We start from the raw sequence: 20,619 nt of genomic DNA, 5'->3' as shown, positions 1-20,619 counted from the left end.
GCTTGTGGAACGGTATCTGAGCTAATTTCAAACCCTTGTTTTATGCATCGCCCCACCTCACCTTTCCCGTTAAGCAGCCATAGTGTGTTTTCTAAATGTGTGACTCTGTTGTGTTTTGGAATTCAGTTCAGGTGTAGCGATTTTGACATTCCCTCTATAAGTGATATCTTAGGATAAGTGTCCTTTTCTGTGTGACTTACTTCACTTAGAGTCATCGTCCCTAAATCCACTCATCATGCTGCTACTAGCCTTATGACACTGATTTATGGCTGAGTGATATTCCATTGTGCATAAGTACCACAACTTCTTTATCCATTTTTCTCTTTCCTGGGATATTTAAGGTGTACCGAAGTGGAGGTTCTTGGAAACAGTGCAGCCCTAAACTTTGGGGTGCCTGTGTCTTGTTGATTTTTAGGTTTCCCGATTTTACGCCCATGAGTGGAAGTGCCCTATGCTCTCTAAGCTGTGTTTATTCCATGTTTCAGGACGCAGCGTACACTTCTCCAGAGTGGCTGTTGGCAATTTCCATCCCGCCCATCAGCGTAGCAAGGCTCCCATGTCTCCATGGCCTGTCCTGCATTTCCGGTTTTTACACTTTTTTCAGCATGGCCCTTTTGACCTCTGGCAAGCGAGACTTCTTTGTAGCGCCGATTTGTCTTTCTGGCTTGCTTGGTTGGCCAAAAAGGGCGTATGCGTTTTTTCCTGAATATATTCAGGAAAAAACGCATACGCCCTTTTTGGCCAAGGGCATCATTGTCAAAGCTTTGCAGCTTTTCATGTGCTTTCAAGGCGAGTCGAATCTACCTCCTGAAACCGGTTTCCTGCAATTCTGCCTTGCTTTCAAATCCTCTTCGTTGACTTACCTCAATATATTTGTGGACAAGAGTTATCATTTACAACTTTGCAGGTTTGTGAATTGCAGTGCCCCTGAGCTCCATTTGTCAACTCGCTTTTATGGGAGCTCACGCAAAAGCGCAGGATTGCTTCAGGCCCTATTCTGGTTCCGGGGGCCAGGCTGAGCCTGTGGTTCATTCTTCTTCCTGATGGGAAAATAGAGTGACCTGTGCCTGTCCCAACACCTAGAGCTAGTCTCTCATTGGTTCCCCCTCTTCCCGTGCATCCTGAGGACAAATTGCAACCTGTACGAAACAGGAGGTCAACGGTGCTGATTCTCCACGTAGGGAGATTGTTAGTGAAGCGGCTGGAATGGCGAACCCGAGCACAAGGAGAGGAGAAATGAGGTGCGTTTTAGAAACCTTTCCCGATCACACGGTGTACCATCTTCTGGGTTTCCCAGGCATGTTTTCGATGTAGGAAGATGCCCTTGAACCTGGAGATTTGGGAGCCATGGCATGGGTACCACGCAGTATTACTTTAAAGGGTCTGCGTTTGCTCACCCAACCTCACCAATCCTCTCAGCCCCAAGAGTGTCCAGCCTTATGTCTCATCCAGCTGTGGGTCTAGATATGGTCAATCCAGGTTGCATCAGAGCCCCTGAACGGATTTTGTAAGAATTTCTCTCTCTTTCACTGTCTTTGTTTTATGGGTTTTTTTTTTTAAGTAGTCAATTTTTATAAGGGGGTTTAGCTTCTTTTCCTTGCTGTGTTTATGCCGCTTTACACCCTCTTGATTCACTTCCAGAGAGATATCAATACATAGGTTTTAAGACTCTTCCTAGTCAGATATATTCTTCGGTGGTGAATAGGGGGTGTTGAGTCCAGTTCACTGAACAGGGAGTAGGTCTTGTCTATTACATATTTGGCTTGTGGAACGGTATCTGAGCTAATTTCAAACCCTTGTTTTATGCATCGCCCCACCTCACCTTTCCCGTTAAGCAGCCATAGTGTGTTTTCTAAATGTGTGACTCTGTTCTGTTTTGGAATTCAGATCAGGTGTAGCGATTTTGACATTCCCTCTATAAGTGATATCTTAGGATAAGTGTCCTTTTCTGTGTGACTTACTTCACTTAGAGTCATCGTCCCTAAATCCACTCATCATGCTGCTACTAGCCTTATGACACTGATTTATGGCTGAGTGATATTCCATTGTGCATAAGTACCACAACTTCTTTATCCATTTTTCTCTTTCCTGGGATATTTAAGGTGTACCGAAGTGGAGGTTCTTGGAAACAGAGCAGCCCTAAACTTTGGGGTGCCTGTGTCTTGTTGATTTTTAGGTTTCCCGATTTCTACGCCCATGAGTGGAAGTGCCCTATGCTCTCTAAGCTGTGTTTATTCCATGTTTCAGGACGCAGCGTACACTTCTCCAGAGTGGCTGTTGGCAATTTCCATCCCGCCCATCAGCGTAGCAAGGCTCCCATGTCTCCATGGCCTGTCCTGCATTTCCGGTTTTTACACTTTTTTCAGCATGGCCCTTTTGACCTCTGGCAAGCCAGACTTCTTTGTAGCGCCGATTTGCCTTTCCGGCTTGCTTGGTTGGCCAAAAAGGGCGTATGCGTTTTTTCCTGAATATATTCAGGAAAAAACGCATACGCCCTTTTTGGCCAAGGGCATCATTGTCAACGCTTTGCCGCTTTTCATGTGCTTTCAAGGCGAGTCGAATCTACCTCCTGAAACCGGTTTCCTGCAATTCTGCCTTGTTTTCAAATCCTCTTTTTTGCCTTCCATCAATATATTTGTGGACGAGAGTTATCATTTACAACTCTGCAGGTTTGTGAATTGCAGTGCCCCTGAGCTCCATTTGTCAACTCGCTTTTTTGGGAGCTGGCCGCAAAAGCGCAGGATTGCTTCAGGCCTTATTCTGGTTCCGGGGGGCAGGCTGAGCCTGTGGTTCATTCTTCTTCCTGATGGGAAAATAGGGTGACCTGTGCCTGTCCCAACACCTAGAGCTAGTCTCTAATTGGTTCCCCCTCTTCCCGTTCATCCTCGGGACAAATTGCGACCTGTATGAAACAGGAGGTCAACGGTGCTGATTCTCCACGTAGGGAGATTGTTAGTGAAGCGGCTGGAATGGCGAACCCGAGCACAAGGAGAGGAGAAATGAGGTGCGTTTTAGAAACCTTTCCCGATCACAGGGTGTACCATCTTCTGGGTTTCCCAGGCATGTTTTCGATGTAGGAAGATGCCCTTGAACCTGGAGATTTGGGACGCATGGCATGGGTACCACGCAGTATTACTTTAAAGGGTCTGCGTTTGCTCACCCAACCTCACCAATCCTCTCAGCCCCAAGAGTGTCCAGCCTTATGTCTCATCCAGCTGTGGGTCTAGATATGGTCAATCCAGGTTGCATCAGAGCCCCTGAACGGATTTTGTAAGAATTTCTCTCTCTTTCACTGTCTTTGTTTTATGGGTTTTTTTTTAAGTAGCTTATTTTTATAACGGGATTTAGCTGCTTTTCCCTGCTGTGTTTATGCCGCTTTACACCCTCTTGATTCACTTCCAGAGAGATATCAATACATAGGTTTTAAGACTCTTCCTAGTCAGATATATTCTTGGGCGGTGAATAGGGGGTGTTGAGTCCAGTTCACTGAGCACGGAGTAGGTCTTGTCTATTACATATTTGGCTTGTGGAACGGTATCTGAGCTAATTTCAAACCCTTGTTTTATGCATCGCCCCACCTCAGCTTTCCCGTTAAGCAGCCATAGTGTGTTTTCTAAATGTGTGACTCTGTTGTGTTTTGGAATTCAGTTCAGGTGTAGCGATTTTGACATTCCCTCTATAAGTGATATCTTAGGATAAGTTTCCTTTTCTGTGTGACTTACTTCACTTAGAGTCATCGTCCCTAAATCCACTCATCATGCTGCTACTAGCCTTATGACACTGATTTATGGCTGAGTGATATTCCATTGTGCATAAGTACCACAACTTCTTTATCCATTTTTCTCTTTCCTGGGATATTTAAGGTGTACCGAAGTGGAGGTTCTTGGAAACAGTGCAACCCTAAACTTTGGGGTGCCTGTGTCTTGTTGATTTTTAGGTTTCCCGATTTTACGCCCATGAGTGGAAGTGCCCTATGCTCTCTAAGCTGTGTTTATTACATGTTTCAGGACGCAGCGTACACTTCTCCAGAGTGGCTGTTGGCAATTTCCATCCCGCCCATCAGCGTAGCAAGGCTCCCATGTCTCCATGGCCTGTCCTGCATTTCCGGTTTTTACACTTTTTTCAGCATGGCCCTTTTGACCTCTGGCAAGCGAGACTTCTTTGTAGCACCGATTTGTCTTTCTGGCTTGCTTGGTTGGCCAAAAAGGGCGTATGCGTTTTTTCCTGAATATATTCAGGAAAAAACGCATACGCCCTTTTTGGCCAAGGGCATCATTGTCAAAGCTTTGCCGCTTTTCATGTGCTTTCAAGGCGAGTCGAATCTACCTCCTGAAACCGGTTTCCTGCAATTCTGCCTTGCTTTCAAATCCTCTTCGTTGCCTTCCCTCAATATATTTGTGGACAAGAGTTATCATTTACAACTTTGCAGGTTTGTGAATTGCAGTGCCCCTGAGCTCCATTTGTCAACTCGTTTTTTGGGAGCTCGCGCAAAAGCGCAGGATTGCTTCAGGCCCTATTCTGGTTCCGGGGGCCAGGCTGAGCCTGTGGTTCATTCTTCTTCCTGATGGGAAAATAGAGTGACCTGTGCCTGTCCCAACACCTAGAGCTAGTCTCTCATTGGTTCCCCCTCTTCCCGTTCATCCTGAGGACAAATTGCAACCTGTACGAAACAGGAGGTCAACGGTGCTGATTCTCCACGTAGGGAGATTGTTAGTGAAGCGGCTGGAATGGCGAACCCGAGCACAAGGAGAGGAGAAATGAGGTGCGTTTTAGAAACCTTTCCTGATCACACGGTGTACCATCTTCTGGGTTTCCCAGGCATGTTTTCGATGTAGGAAGATGCCCTTGAACCTGGAGATTTGGGACCCATGGCATGGGTACCACGCAGTATTACTTTAAAGGGTCTGCGTTTGCTCACCCAACCTCACCAATCCTCTCAGCCCCAAGAGTGTCCAGCCTTATGTCTCATCCAGCTGTGGGTCTAGATATGGTCAATCCAGGTTGCATCAGAGCCCCTGAAGGGATTTTGTAAGAATTTCTCTCTCTTTCACTGTCTTTGTTTTATGGGGTTTTTTTTTTTAAGTAGTCAATTTTTATAAGGGGGTTTAGCTTCTTTTCCTTGCTGTGTTTATGCCGCTTTACGCCCTCTTGATTCACTTCCAGAGAGATATCAATACATAGGTTTTAAGACTCTTCCTAGTCAGATATATTCTTGGGTGGTGAATAGGGGGTGTTGAGTCCAGTTCACTGAGCAGGGAGTAGGTCTTGTCTGTTACATATTTGGCTTGTGGAACGGTATCTGAGCTAATTTCAAACCCTTGTTTTATGCATCGCCCCACCTCACCTTTCCCTTTAAGCAGCCATAGTGTGTTTTCTAAATGTGTGACTCTGTTCTGTTTTGGAATTCAGTTCAGGTGTAGCGATTTTGACATTCCCTCTATAAGTCATATCTTAGGATAAGTGTCCTTTTCTGTGTGACTTACTTCACTTAGAGTCATCGTCCCTAAATCCACTCATCATGCTGCTACTAGCCTTATGACACTGATTTATGGCTGAGTGATATTCCATTGTGCATAAGTACCACAACTTCTTTATCCATTTTTCTCTTTCCTGGGATATTTAAGGTGTACCGAAGTGGAGGTTCTTGGAAACAGAGCAGCCCTAAATTTTGGGGTGCCTGTGTCTTGTTGATTTTTAGGTTTCCCGATTTCTACGCGCGTGAGTGGAAGTGCCCTATGCTCTCTAAGCTGTGTTTATTATACGTTTCAGGACGCAGCGTACACTTCTCCAGAGTGGCTGTTGGCAATTTCCACCCCGCCCATCAGCGTAGCAAGGCTCCCATGTCTCCATGGCCTGTCCTGCATTTCTGGTTTTTACACTTTTTTCAGCATGGCCCTTTTGACCGCTGGCAAGCGAGACTTCTTTGTAGCGCCGATTTGCCTTTCCGGCTTGCTTGGTTGGCCAAAAAGGGCGTATGCGTTTTTTCCTGAATATATTCAGGAAAAAACGCATACGCCCTTTTTGGCCAAGGGCATCATTGTCAACGCTTTGCCGCTTTTCATGTGCTTTCAAGGCGAGTCGAATCTACCTCCTGAAACCGGTTTCCTGCAATTCTGCCTTGCTTTCAAATCCTCTTCGTTGCCTTCCCTCAATATATTTGTGGACGAGAGTTATCATTTACAACTCTGCAGGTTTGTGAATTGCAGTGCCCCTGAGCTCCATTTGTCAACTCGCTTTTTTGGGAGCTGGCCGCAAAAGCGCTGGATTGCTTCAGGCCCTATTCTGGTTCCGGGGGGCAGGCTGAGCCTGTGGTTCATTCTTCTTCCTGATGGGAAAATAGAGTGACCTGTGCCTGTCCCAACACCTAGAGCTAGTCTCTCATTGGTTCCCCCTCTTCCCGTTCATCCTCGGGACAAATTGCGACCTGTACGAAACAGGAGGTCAACGGTGCTGATTCTCCACGTAGGGAGATTGTTAGTGAAGCGGCTGGAATGGCGAACCCGAGCACAAGGAGAGGAGAAATGAGGTGCGTTTTAGAAACCTTTCCCGATCACACGGTGTACCATCTTCTGGGTTTCCCAGGCATGTTTTCGATGTAGGAAGATGCCCTTGAACCTGGAGATTTCGGACTCATGGCATGGGTACCACGCAGTATTACTTTAAAGGGTCTGCGTTTGCTCACCCAACCTCACCAATCCTCTCAGCCCCAAGAGTTTCCAGCCTTATGTCTCATCTAGCTGTGGGTCTAGATATGGTCAATCCAGGTTGCATCAGAGCCCCTGAACGGATTTTGTAAGAATTTCTCTCTCTTTCACTGTCTTTGTTTTATGGGGTTTTTTTTTTTAAGTAGTCAATTTTTATAAGGGGGTTTAGCTTCTTTTCCTTGCTGTGTTTATGCCGCTTTACGCCCTCTTGATTCACTTCCAGAGAGATATCAATACATAGGTTTTAAGACTCTTCCTAGTCAGATATATTCTTGGGCGGTGAATAGGGGGTGTTGAGTCCAGTTCACTGAGCAGGGAGTAGGTCTTGTCTATTAAATATTTGGCTTGTGGAACGGTATCTGAGCTAATTTCAAACCCTTGTTTTATGCATCGCCCCACCTCAGCTTTCCCGTTAAGCAGCCATAGTGTGTTTTCTAAATGTGTGACTCTGTTCTGTTTTGCAATTCAATTCAGGTGTAGCGATTTTGACATTCCCTCTACAAGTGATAACTTAGGATAAGTTTCCTTTTCTGTGTGACTTACTTCACTTAGAGTCATCGTCCCTAAATCCACTCATCATGCTGCTACTAGCCTTATGACACTGATTTCATGGCTGAGTGATATTCCATTGTGCATAAGTACCACAACTTCTTTATCCATTTTTCTCTTTCCTGGGATATTTAAGGTGTACCGAAGTGGAGGTTCTTGGAAACAGTGCAGCCCTAAACTTTGGGGTGCCTGTGTCTTGTTGATTTTTAGGTTTCCCGATTTTACGCCCATGAGTGGAAGTGCCCTATGCTCTCTAAGCTGTGTTTATTACATGTTTCAGGACACAGCGTACACTTCTCCAGAGTGGCTGTTGGCAATTTCCATCCCGCCCATCAGCGTAGCAGGGCTCCCATGTCTCCATGGCCTGTCCTGAATTTCCGGTTTTTGCACTTTTTTCAGCATGGCCCTTTTGACCTCTGGCAAGCGAGACTTCTTTGTAGCACCGATTTGTCTTTCTGGCTTGCTTGGTTGGCCAAAAAGGGCGTATGCGTTTTTTCCTGAATATATTCAGGAAAAAACGCATACGCCCTTTTTGGCCAAGGGCATAATTGTCAAAGCTTTGCCGCTTTTCATGTGCTTTCAAGGCGAGTCGAATCTACCTCCTGAAACCGGTTTCCTGCAATTCTGCCTTGCTTTCAAATCCTCTTCGTTGCCTTCCCTCAATATATTTGTGGACAAGAGTTATCATTTACAACTTTGCAGGTTTGTGAATTGCAGTGCCCCTGAGCTCCATTTGTCAACTCGTTTTTTGGGAGCTCGCGCAAAAGCGCAGGATTGCTTCAGGCCCTATTCTGGTTCCGGGGGCCAGGCTGAGCCTGTGGTTCATTCTTCTTCCTGATGGGAAAATAGAGTGACCTGTGCCTGTCCCAACACCTAGAGCTAGTCTCTCATTGGTTCCCCCTCTTCCCGTTCATCCTGAGGACAAATTGCAACCTGTACGAAACAGGAGGTCAACGGTGCTGATTCTCCACGTAGGGAGATTGTTAGTGAAGCGGCTGGAATGGCGAACCCGAGCACAAGGAGAGGAGAAATGAGGTGCGTTTTAGAAACCTTTCCTGATCACACGGTGTACCATCCTCTGGGTTTCCCAGGCATGTTTTCGATGTAGGAAGATGCCCTTGAACCTGGAGATTTGGGACCCATGGCATGGGTACCACGCAGTATTACTTTAAAGGGTCTGCGTTTGCTCACCCAACCTCACCAATCCTCTCAGCCCCAAGAGTGTCCAGCCTTATGTCTCATCCAGCTGTGGGTCTAGATATGGTCAATCCAGGTTGCATCAGAGCCCCTGAAGGGATTTTGTAAGAATTTCTCTCTCTTTCACTGTCTTTGTTTTATGGGGTTTTTTTTTTTAAGTAGTCAATTTTTATAAGGGGGTTTAGCTTCTTTTCCTTGCTGTGTTTATGCCGCTTTACGCCCTCTTGATTCACTTCCAGAGAGATATCAATACATAGGTTTTAAGACTCTTCCTAGTCAGATATATTCTTGGGTGGTGAATAGGGGGTGTTGAGTCCAGTTCACTGAGCAGGGAGTAGGTCTTGTCTATTACATATTTGGCTTGTGGAACGGTATCTGAGCTAATTTCAAACCCTTGTTTTATGCATCGCCCCACCTCACCTTTCCCGTTAAGCAGCCATAGTGTGTTTTCTAAATGTGTGACTCTGTTGTGTTTTGGAATTCAGTTCAGGTGTAGCGATTTTGACATTCCCTCTATAAGTGATATCTTAGCATAAGTGTCCTTTTCTGTGTGACTTACTTCACTTAGAGTCATCGTCCCTAAATCCACTCATCATGCTGCTACTAGCCTTATGACACTGATTTATGGCTGAGTGATATTCCATTGTGCATAAGTACCACAACTTCTTTATCCATTTTTCTCTTTCCTGGGATATTTAAGGTGTACCGAAGTGGAGGTTCTTGGAAACAGTGCAGCCCTAAACTTTGGGGTGCCTGTGTCTTGTTGAATTTTAGGTTTCCCGATTTCTACGCCCATGAGTGGAAGTGCCCTATGCTCTCTAAGCTGTGTTTATTACATGTTTCAGGACGCAGCGTACACTTCTCCAGAGTGGCTGTTGGCAATTTCCACCCCGCCCATCAGCGTAGCAAGGCTCCCATGTCTCCATGGCCTGTCCTGCATTTCCGGTTTTTACACTTTTTTCAGCATGGCCCTTTTGACCTCTGGCATGCCAGACTTCTTTGTAGCGCCGATTTGCCTTTCCGGCTTGCTTGGTTGGCCAAAAAGGGCGTATGCGTTTTTTCCTGAATATATTCAGGAAAAAACGCATACGCCCTTTTTGGCCAAGGGCATCATTGTCAACGCTTTGCCGCTTTTCATGTGCTTTCAAGGCGAGTCGAATCTACCTCCTGAAACCGGTTTCCTGCAATTCTGCCTTGCTTTCAAATCCTCTTTGTTGCCTTCCCTCAATATATTTGTGGACGAGAGTTATCATTTACAACTCTGCAGGTTTGTGAATTGCAGTGCCCCTGAGCTCCATTTGTCAACTCGCTTTTTTGGGAGCTGGCCGCAAAAGCGCAGGATTGCTTCAGGCCCTATTCTGGTTCCGGGGGGCAGGCTGAGCCTGTGGTTCATTCTTCTTCCTGATGGGAAAATAGAGTGACCTGTGCCTGTCCCAACACCTAGAGCTAGTCTCTCATTGGTTCCCCCTCTTCCCGTTCATCCTCGGGACAAATTGCGACCTGTACGAAACAGGAGGTCAACGGTGCTGATTCTCCACGTAGGGAGATTGTTAGTGAAGCGGCTGGAATGGCGAACCCGAGCACAAGGAGAGGAGAAATGAGGTGCGTTTTAGAAACCTTTCCCGATCACACGGTGTACCATCTTCTGGGTTTCCCAGGCATGTTTTCGATGTAGGAAGATGCCCTTGAACCTGGAGATTTGGGACCCATGGCATGGGTACCACGCAGTATTACTTTAAAGGGTCTGCGTTTGCTCACCCAACCTCACCAATCCTCTCAGCCCCAAGAGTGTCCAGCCTTATGTCTCATCCAGCTGTGGGTCTAGATATGGTCAATGCAGTTTGCATCAGAGCCCCTGAACGGATTTTGTAAGAATTTCTCTCTCTTTCACTGTCTTTGTTTTATGGGTTTTTTTTTTAAGTAGTCAATTTTTATAAGGGGGTTTAGCTTCTTTTCCTTGCTGTGTTTATGCCGCTTTACACCCTCTTGATTCACTTCCAGAGAGATATCAATACATAGGTTTTAAGACTCTTCCTAGTCAGATATATTCTTGGGCGGTGAATAGGGGGTGTTGAGTCCAGTTCACTGAGCAGGGAGTAGGTCTTGTCTATTACATATTTGGCTTGTGGAACGGTATCTGAGCTTATTTCAAACCCTTGTTTTATGCATCGCCCCACCTCAGCTTTCCCGTTAAGCAGCCATAGTGTGTTTTCTAAATGTGTGACTCTGTTCTGTTTTGCAATTCAATTCAGGTGTAGCGATTTTGACATTCCCTCTACAAGTGATAACTTAGGATAAGTTTCCTTTTCTGTGTGACTTACTTCACTTAGAGTCATCGTCCGTAAATCCACTCATCATGCTGCTACTAGCCTTATGACACTGATTTATGGCTGAGTGATATTCCATTGTGCATAAGTACCACAACTTCTTTATCCATTTTTCTCTTTCCTGGGATATTTAAGGTGTACCGTAGTGGAGGTTCTTGGAAACAGTGCAGCCGTAAACTTTGGGGTGCCTGTGTCTTGTTGATTTTTAGGTTTCCCGATTTCTACGCGCGTGAGTGGAAGTGCCCTATGCTCTCTAAGCTGTGTTTATTACATGTTTCAGGACGCAGCATACACTTCTCCAGAGTGGCTGTTGGCAATTTCCATCCCGCCCAAAAGCGTAGCAAGGCTCCCATGTCTCCATGGCCTGTCCTGCATTTCCGGTTTTTACACTTTTTTCAGCATGGCCCTTTTGACCTCTGGCATGCCAGACTTCTTTGTAGCGCCGATTTGCCTTTCCGGCTTGCTTGGTTGGCCAAAAAGGGCGTATGCGTTTTTTCCTGAATATATTCAGGAAAAAACGCATACGCCCTTTTTGGCCAAGGGCATCATTGTCAACGCTTTGCCGCTTTTCATGTGCTTTCAAGGCGAGTCGAATCTACCTCCTGAAACCGGTTTCCTGCAATTCTGCCTTGCTTTCAAATCCTCTTTGTTGCCTTCCCTCAATATATTTGTGGACGAGAGTTATCATTTACAACTCTGCAGGTTTGTGAATTGCAGTGCCCCTGAGCTCCATTTGTCAACTCGCTTTTTTGGGAGCTGGCCGCAAAAGCGCAGGATTGCTTCAGGCCCTATTCTGGTTCCGGGGGGCAGGCTGAGCCTGTGGTTCATTCTTCTTCCTGATGGGAAAATAGAGTGACCTGTGCCTGTCCCAACACCTAGAGCTAGTCTCTCATTGGTTCCCCCTCTTCCCGTTCATCCTCGGGACAAATTGCGAACTGTACGAAACAGGAGGTCAACGGTGCTGATTCTCCACGTAGGGAGATTGTTAGTGAAGCGGCTGGAATGGCGAACCCGAGCACAAGGAGAGGAGAAATGAGGTGCGTTTTAGAAACCTTTCCCGATCACACGGTGTACCATCTTCTGGGTTTCCCAGGCATGTTTTCGATGTAGGAAGATGCCCTTGAACCTGGAGATTTGGGACCCATGGCATGGGTACCACGCAGTATTACTTTAAAGGGTCTGCGTTTGCTCACCCAACCTCACCAATCCTCTCAGCCCCAAGAGTGTCCAGCCTTATGTCTCATCCAGCTGTGGGTCTAGATATGGTCAATGCAGGTTGCATCAGAGCCCCTGAACGGATTTTGTAAGAATTTCTCTCTCTTTCACTGTCTTTGTTTTATGGGTTTTTTTTTTTTAAGTAGTCAATTTTTATAAGGGGGTTTAGCTTCTTTTCCTTGCTGTGTTTATACCGCTTTACGCCCTCTTGATTCACTTCCAGAGAGATATCAATACATAGGTTTTAAGACTCTTCCTAGTCAGATATATTCTTGGGCGGTGAATAGGGGGTGTTGAGTCCAGTTCACTGAGCAGGGAGTAGGTCTTGTCTATTACATATTTGGCTTGTGGAACGGTATCTGAGCTAATTTCAAACCCTTGTTTTATGCATCGCCCCACCTCACCTTTCCCGTTAAGCAGCCATAGTGTGTTTTCTAAATGTGTGACTCTGTTGTGTTTTGGAATTCAGTTCAGGTGTAGCGATTTTGACATTCCCTCTATAAGTGATATCTTAGGATAAGTTTCCTTTTCTGTGTGACTTACTTCACTTAGAGTCATCGTCCCTAAATCCACTCATCATGCTGCTACTAGCCTTATGACACTGATTTATGGCTGAGTGATATTCCATTGTGCATAAGTACCACAACTTCTTTATCCATTTTTCTCTTTCCTGGGATATTTAAGGTGTACCGAAGTGGAGGTTCTTGGAAACAGAGCAGCCCTAAACTTTGGGGTGCCTGTGTCTTGTTGATTTTTAGGTTTCCTGATTTCTACGCCCATGAGTGGAAGTGCCCTATGCTCTCTAAGCTGTGTTTATTCCATGTTTCAGGACGCAGCGTACACTTCTCCAGAGTGGCTGTTGGCAATTTCCATCCCGCCCATCAGCGTAGCAAGGCTCCCATGTCTCCATGGCCTGTCCTGCATTTCCGGTTTTTACACTTTTTTCAGCATGGCCCTTTTGACCTCTGGCAAGCCAGACTTCTTTGTAGCGCCGATTTGCCTTTCCGGCTTGCTTGGTTGGCCAAAAAGGGCGTATGCGTTTTTTCCTGAATATATTCAGGAAAAAACGCATACGCCCTTTTTGGCCAAGGGCATCATTGTCAACGCTTTGCCGCTTTTCATGTGCTTTCAAGGCGAGTCGAATCTACCTCCTGAAACCGGTTTCCTGCAATTCTGCCTTGCTTTCAAATCCTCTTCGTTGCCTTCCCTCAATATATTTGTGGACGAGAGTTATCATTTACAACTCTGCAGGTTTGTGAATTGCAGTGCCCCTGAGCTCCATTTGTCAACTCGCTTTTTTGGGAGCTGGCCGCAAAAGCGCAGGATTGCTTCAGGCCTTATTCTGGTTCCGGGGGGCAGGCTGAGCCTGTGGTTCATTCTTCTTCCTGATGGGAAAATAGAGTGACCTGTGCCTGTCCCAACACCTAGAGCTAGTCTCTAATTGGTTCCCCCTCTTCCCGTTCATCCTCGGGACAAATTGCGACCTGTACGAAACAGGAGGTCAACGGTGCTGATTCTCCACGTAGGGAGATTGTTAGTGAAGCGGCTGGAATGGCGAACCCGAGCACAAGGAGAGGAGAAATGAGGTGCGTTTTAGAAACCTTTCCCGATCACACGGTGTACCATCTTCTGGGTTTCCCAGGCATGTTTTCGATGTAGGAAGATGCCCTTCAACCTGGAGATTTGGGACTCATGGCATGGGTACCACGCAGTATTACTTTAAAGGGTCTGCGTTTGCTCACCCAACCTCACCAATCCTCTCAGCCCCAAGAGTTTCCAGCCTTATGTCTCATCCAGCTGTGGGTCTAGATATGGTCAATCCAGGTTGCATCAGAGCCCCTGAACGGATTTTGTAAGAATTTCTCTCTCTTTCACTGTCTTTGTTTTATGGGTTTTTTTTTTTAAGTAGTCAATTTTTATAAGGGGGTTTAGCTTCTTTTCCTTGCTGTGTTTATGCCGCTTTACACCCTCTTGATTCACTTCCAGAGAGATATCAATACATAGGTTTTAAGACTCTTCCTAGTCAGATATATTCTTGGGTGGTGAATAGGGGGTGTTGAGTCCAGTTCACTGAGCAGGGAGTAGGTCTTGTCTATTACATATTTGGCTTGTGGAACGGTATCTGAGCTAATTTCAAACCCTTGTTTTATGCATCGCCCCACCTCACCTTTCCCGTTAAGCAGCCATAGTGTGTTTTCTAAATGTGTGACTCTGTTGTGTTTTGGAATTCAGTTCAGGTGTAGCGATTTTGACATTCCCTCTATAAGTGATATCTTAGGATAAGTGTCCTTTTCTGTGTGACTTACTTCACTTAGAGTCATCGTCCCTAAATCCACTCATCATGCTGCTACTAGCCTTATGACACTGATTTATGGCTGAGTGATATTCCATTGTGCATAAGTACCACAACTTCTTTATCCATTTTTCTCTTTCCTGGGATATTTAAGGTGTACCGAAGTGGAGGTTCTTGGAAACAGTGCAGCCCTAAACTTTGGGGTGCCTGTGTCTTGTTGAATTTTAGGTTTCCCGATTTCTACGCCCATGAGTGGAAGTGCCCTATGCTCTCTAAGCTGTGTTTATTACATGTTTCAGGACGCAGCGTACACTTCTCCAGAGTGGCTGTTGGCAATTTCCACCCCGCCCATCAGCGTAGCAAGGCTCCCATGTCTCCATGGCCTGTCCTGCATTTCCGGTTTTTACACTTTTTTCAGCATGGCCCTTTTGACCTCTGGCATGCCAGACTTCTTTGTAGCGCCGATTTGCCTTTCCGGCTTGCTTGGTTGGCCAAAAAGGGCGTATGCGTTTTTTCCTGAATATATTCAGGAAAAAACGCATACGCCCTTTTTGGCCAAGGGCATCATTGTCAACGCTTTGCCGCTTTTCATGTGCTTTCAAGGCGAGTCGAATCTACCTCCTGAAACCGGTTTCCTGCAATTCTGCCTTGCTTTCAAATCCTCTTTGTTGCCTTCCCTCAATATATTTGTGGACGAGAGTTATCATTTACAACTCTGCAGGTTTGTGAATTGCAGTGCCCCTGAGCTCCATTTGTCAACTCGCTTTTTTGGGAGCTGGCCGCAAAAGCGCAGGATTGCTTCAGGCCCTATTCTGGTTCCGGGGGGCAGGCTGAGCCTGTGGTTCATTCTTCTTCCTGATGGGAAAATAGAGTGACCTGTGCCTGTCCCAACACCTAGAGCTAGTCTCTCATTGGTTCCCCCTCTTCCCGTTCATCCTCGGGACAAATTGCGACCTGTACGAAACAGGAGGTCAACGGTGCTGATTCTCCACGTAGGGAGATTGTTAGTGAAGCGGCTGGAATGGCGAACCCGAGCACAAGGAGAGGAGAAATGAGGTGCGTTTTAGAAACCTTTCCCGATCACACGGTGTACCATCTTCTGGGTTTCCCAGGCATGTTTTCGATGTAGGAAGATGCCCTTGAACCTGGAGATTTGGGACCCATGGCATGGGTACCACGCAGTATTACTTTAAAGGGTCTGCGTTTGCTCACCCAACCTCACCAATCCTCTCAGCCCCAAGAGTGTCCAGCCTTATGTCTCATCCAGCTGTGGGTCTAGATATGGTCAATGCAGTTTGCATCAGAGCCCCTGAACGGATTTTGTAAGAATTTCTCTCTCTTTCACTGTCTTTGTTTTATGGGTTTTTTTTTTAAGTAGTCAATTTTTATAAGGGGGTTTAGCTTCTTTTCCTTGCTGTGTTTATGCCGCTTTACGCCCTCTTGATTCACTTCCAGAGAGATATCAATACATAGGTTTTAAGACTCTTCCTAGTCAGATATATTCTTGGGCGGTGAATAGGGGGTGTTGAGTCCAGTTCACTGAGCAGGGAGTAGGTCTTGTCTATTACATATTTGGCTTGTGGAACGGTATCTGAGCTTATTTCAAACCCTTGTTTTATGCATCGCCCCACCTCAGCTTTCCCGTTAAGCAGCCATAGTGTGTTTTCTAAATGTGTGACTCTGTTCTGTTTTGCAATTCAATTCAGGTGTAGCGATTTTGACATTCCCTCTACAAGTGATAACTTAGGATAAGTTTCCTTTTCTGTGTGACTTACTTCACTTAGAGTCATCGTCCCTAAATCCACTCATCATGCTGCTACTAGCCTTATGACACTGATTTATGGCTGAGTGATATTCCATTGTGCATAAGTACCACAACTTCTTTATCCATTTTTCTCTTTCCTGGGATATTTAAGGTGTACCGTAGTGGAGGTTCTTGGAAACAGTGCAGCCGTAAACTTTGGGGTGCCTGTGTCTGGTTGATTTTTAGGTTTCCCGATTTCTACGCGCGTGAGTGGAAGTGCCCTATGCTCTCTAAGCTGTGTTTATTACATGTTTCAGGACGCAGCATACACTTCTCCAGAGTGGCTGTTGGCAATTTCCATCCCGCCCAAAAGCGTAGCAAGGCTCCCATGTCTCCATGGCCTGTCCTGCATTTCCGGTTTTTACACTTTTTTCAGCATGGCCCTTTTGACCTCTGGCATGCCAGACTTCTTTGTAGCGCCGATTTGCCTTTCCGGCTTGCTTGGTTGGCCAAAAAGGGCGTATGTGTTTTTTCCTGAATATATTCAGGAAAAAACGCATACGCCCTTTTTGGCCAAGGGCATCATTGTCAACGCTTTGCCGCTTTTCATGTGCTTTCAAGGCGAGTCGAATCTACCTCCTGAAACCGGTTTCCTGCAATTCTGCCTTGCTTTCAAATCCTCTTTGTTGCCTTCCCTCAATATATTTGTGGACGAGAGTTATCATTTACAACTCTGCAGGTTTGTGAATTGCAGTGCCCCTGAGCTCCATTTGTCAACTCGCTTTTTTGGGAGCTGGCCGCAAAAGCGCAGGATTGCTTCAGGCCCTATTCTGGTTCCGGGGGGCAGGCTGAGCCTGTGGTTCATTCTTCTTCCTGATGGGAAAATAGAGTGACCTGTGCCTGTCCCAACACCTAGAGCTAGTCTCTCATTGGTTCCCCCTCTTCCCGTTCATCCTCGGGACAAATTGCGACCTGTACGAAACAGGAGGTCAACGGTGCTGATTCTCCACGTAGGGAGATTGTTAGTGAAGCGGCTGGAATGGCGAACCCGAGCACAAGGAGAGGAGAAATGAGGTGCGTTTTAGAAACCTTTCCCGATCACACGGTGTACCATCTTCTGGGTTTCCCAGGCATGTTTTCGATGTAGGAAGATGCCCTTGAACCTGGAGATTTGGGACCCATGGCATGGGTACCACGCAGTATTACTTTAAAGGGTCTGCGTTTGCTCACCCAACCTCACCAATCCTCTCAGCCCCAAGAGTGTCCAGCCTTATGTCTCATCCAGCTGTGGGTCTAGATATGGTCAATGCAGGTTGCATCAGAGCCCCTGAACGGATTTTGTAAGAATTTCTCTCTCTTTCACTGTCTTTGTTTTATGGGGTTTTTTTTTTAAGTAGTCAATTTTTATAAGGGGGTTTAGCTTCTTTTCCTTGCTGTGTTTATGCCGCTTTACGCCCTCTTGATTCACTTCCAGAGAGATATCAATACATAGGTTTTAATACTCTTCCTAGTCAGATATATTCTTGGGCGGTGAATAGGGGGTGTTGAGTCCAGTTCACTGAGCAGGGAGTAGGTCTTGTCTATTACATATTTGGCTTGTGGAACGGTATCTGAGCTAATTTCAAACCCTTGTTTTATGCATCGCCCCACCTCACCTTTCCCGTTAAGCAGCCATAGTGTGTTTTCTAAATGTGTGACTCTGTTGTGTTTTGGAATTCAGTTCAGGTGTAGCGATTTTGACATTCCCTCTATAAGTGATATCTTAGGATAAGTGTCCTTTTCTGTGTGACTTACTTCACTTAGAGTCATCGTCCCTAAATCCACTCATCATGCTGCTACTAGCCTTATGACACTGATTTATGGCTGAGTGATATTCCATTGTGCATAAGTACCACAACTTCTTTATCCATTTTTCTCTTTCCTGGGATATTTAAGGTGTACCGAAGTGGAGGTTCTTGGAAACAGAGCAGCCCTAAACTTTGGGGTGCCTGTGTCTTGTTGATTTTTAGGTTTCCTGATTTCTACGCCCATGAGTGGAAGTGCCCTATGCTCTCTAAGCTGTGTTTATTCCATGTTTCAGGACGCAGCGTACACTTCTCCAGAGTGGCTGTTGGCAATTTCCATCCCGCCCATCAGCGTAGCAAGGCTCCCATGTCTCCATGGCCTGTCCTGCATTTCCGGTTTTTACACTTTTTTCAGCATGGCCCTTTTGACCTCTGGCAAGCCAGACTTCTTTGTAGCGCCGATTTGCCTTTCCGGCTTGCTTGGTTGGCCAAAAAGGGCGTATGCGTTTTTTCCTGAATATATTCAGGAAAAAACGCATACGCCCTTTTTGGCCAAGGGCATCATTGTCAACGCTTTGCCGCTTTTCATGTGCTTTCAAGGCGAGTCGAATCTACCTCCTGAAACCGGTTTCCTGCAATTCTGCCTTGCTTTCAAATCCTCTTCGTTGCCTTCCCTCAATATATTTGTGGACGAGAGTTATCATTTACAACTCTGCAGGTTTGTGAATTGCAGTGCCCCTGAGCTCCATTTGTCAACTCGCTTTTTTGGGAGCTGGCCGCAAAAGCGCAGGATTGCTTCAGGCCTTATTCTGGTTCCGGGGGGCAGGCTGAGCCTGTGGTTCATTCTTCTTCCTGATGGGAAAATAGGGTGACCTGTGCCTGTCCCAACACCTAGAGCTAGTCTCTAATTGGTTCCCCCTCTTCCCGTTCATCCTCGGGACAAATTGCGACCTGTACGAAACAGGAGGTCAACGGTGCTGATTCTCCACGTAGGGAGATTGTTAGTGAAGCGGCTGGAATGGCGAACCCGAGCACAAGGAGAGGAGAAATGAGGTGCGTTTTAGAAACCTTTCCCGATCACACGGTGTACCATCTTCTGGGTTTCCCAGGCATGTTTTCGATGTAGGAAGATGCCCTTCAACCTGGAGATTTGGGACTCATGGCATGGGTACCACGCAGTATTACTTTAAAGGGTCTGCGTTTGCTCACCCAACCTCACCAATCCTCTCAGCCCCAAGAGTTTCCAGCCTTATGTCTCATCCAGCTGTGGGTCTAGATATGGTCAATCCAGGTTGCATCAGAGCCCCTGAACGGATTTTGTAAGAATTTCTCTCTCTTTCACTGTCTTTGTTTTATGGGTTTTTTTTTTTTAAGTAGTCAATTTTTATAAGGGGGTTTAGCTTCTTTTCCTTGCTGTGTTTATGCCGCTTTACACCCTCTTGATTCACTTCCAGAGAGATATCAATACATAGGTTTTAAGACTCTTCCTAGTCAGATATATTCTTGGGTGGTGAATAGGGGGTGTTGAGTCCAGTTCACTGAGCAGGGAGTAGGTCTTGTCTATTACATATTTGGCTTGTGGAACGGTATCTGAGCTAATTTCAAACCCTTGTTTTATGCATCGCCCCACCTCACCTTTCTCGTTAAGCAGCCATAGTGTGTTTTCTAAATGTGTGACTCTGTTGTGTTTTGGAATTCAGTTCAGGTGTAGCGATTTTGACATTCCCTCTATAAGTGATATCTTAGGATAAGTGTCCTTTTCTGTGTGACTTACTTCACTTAGAGTCATCGTCCCTAAATCCACTCATCATGCTGCTACTAGCCTTATGACACTGATTTATGGCTGAGTGATATTCCATTGTGCATAAGTACCACAACTTCTTTATCCATTTTTCTCTTTCCTGGGATATTTAAGGTGTACCGAAGTGGAGGTTCTTGGAAACAGTGCAGCCCTAAACTTTGGGGTGCCTGTGTCTTGTTGAATTTTAGGTTTCCCGATTTCTACGCCCATGAGTGGAAGTGCCCTATGCTCTCTAAGCTGTGTTTATTACATGTTTCAGGACGCAGCGTACACTTCTCCAGAGTGGCTGTTGGCAATTTCCACCCCGCCCATCAGCGTAGCAAGGCTCCCATGTCTCCATGGCCTGTCCTGCATTTCCGGTTTTTACACTTTTTTCAGCATGGCCCTTTTGACCTCTGGCATGCCAGACTTCTTTGTAGCGCCGATTTGCCTTTCCGGCTTGCTTGGTTGGCCAAAAAGGGCGTATGCGTTTTTTCCTGAATATATTCAGGAAAAAACGCATACGCCCTTTTTGGCCAAGGGCATCATTGTCAACGCTTTGCCGCTTTTCATGTGCTTTCAAGGCGAGTCGAATCTACCTCCTGAAACCGGTTTCCTGCAATTCTGCCTTGCTTTCAAATCCTCTTTGTTGCCTTCCCTCAATATATTTGTGGACGAGAGTTATCATTTACAACTCTGCAGGTTTGTGAATTGCAGTGCCCCTGAGCTCCATTTGTCAACTCGCTTTTTTGGGAGCTGGCCGCAAAAGCGCAGGATTGCTTCAGGCCCTATTCTGGTTCCGGGGGGCAGGCTGAGCCTGTGGTTCATTCTTCTTCCTGATGGGAAAATAGAGTGACCTGTGCCTGTCCCAACACCTAGAGCTAGTCTCTCATTGGTTCCCCCTCTTCCCGTTCATCCTCGGGACAAATTGCGACCTGTACGAAACAGGAGGTCAACGGTGCTGATTCTCCACGTAGGGAGATTGTTAGTGAAGCGGCTGGAATGGCGAACCCGAGCACAAGGAGA

This window comes from Eubalaena glacialis, chromosome 12, assembly GCF_028564815.1.
Source record: "Eubalaena glacialis isolate mEubGla1 chromosome 12, mEubGla1.1.hap2.+ XY, whole genome shotgun sequence".
Classification (NCBI taxonomy): Eukaryota; Metazoa; Chordata; class Mammalia; order Artiodactyla; family Balaenidae; genus Eubalaena; species Eubalaena glacialis.
This window is presented reverse-complemented; position numbering follows the sequence as displayed.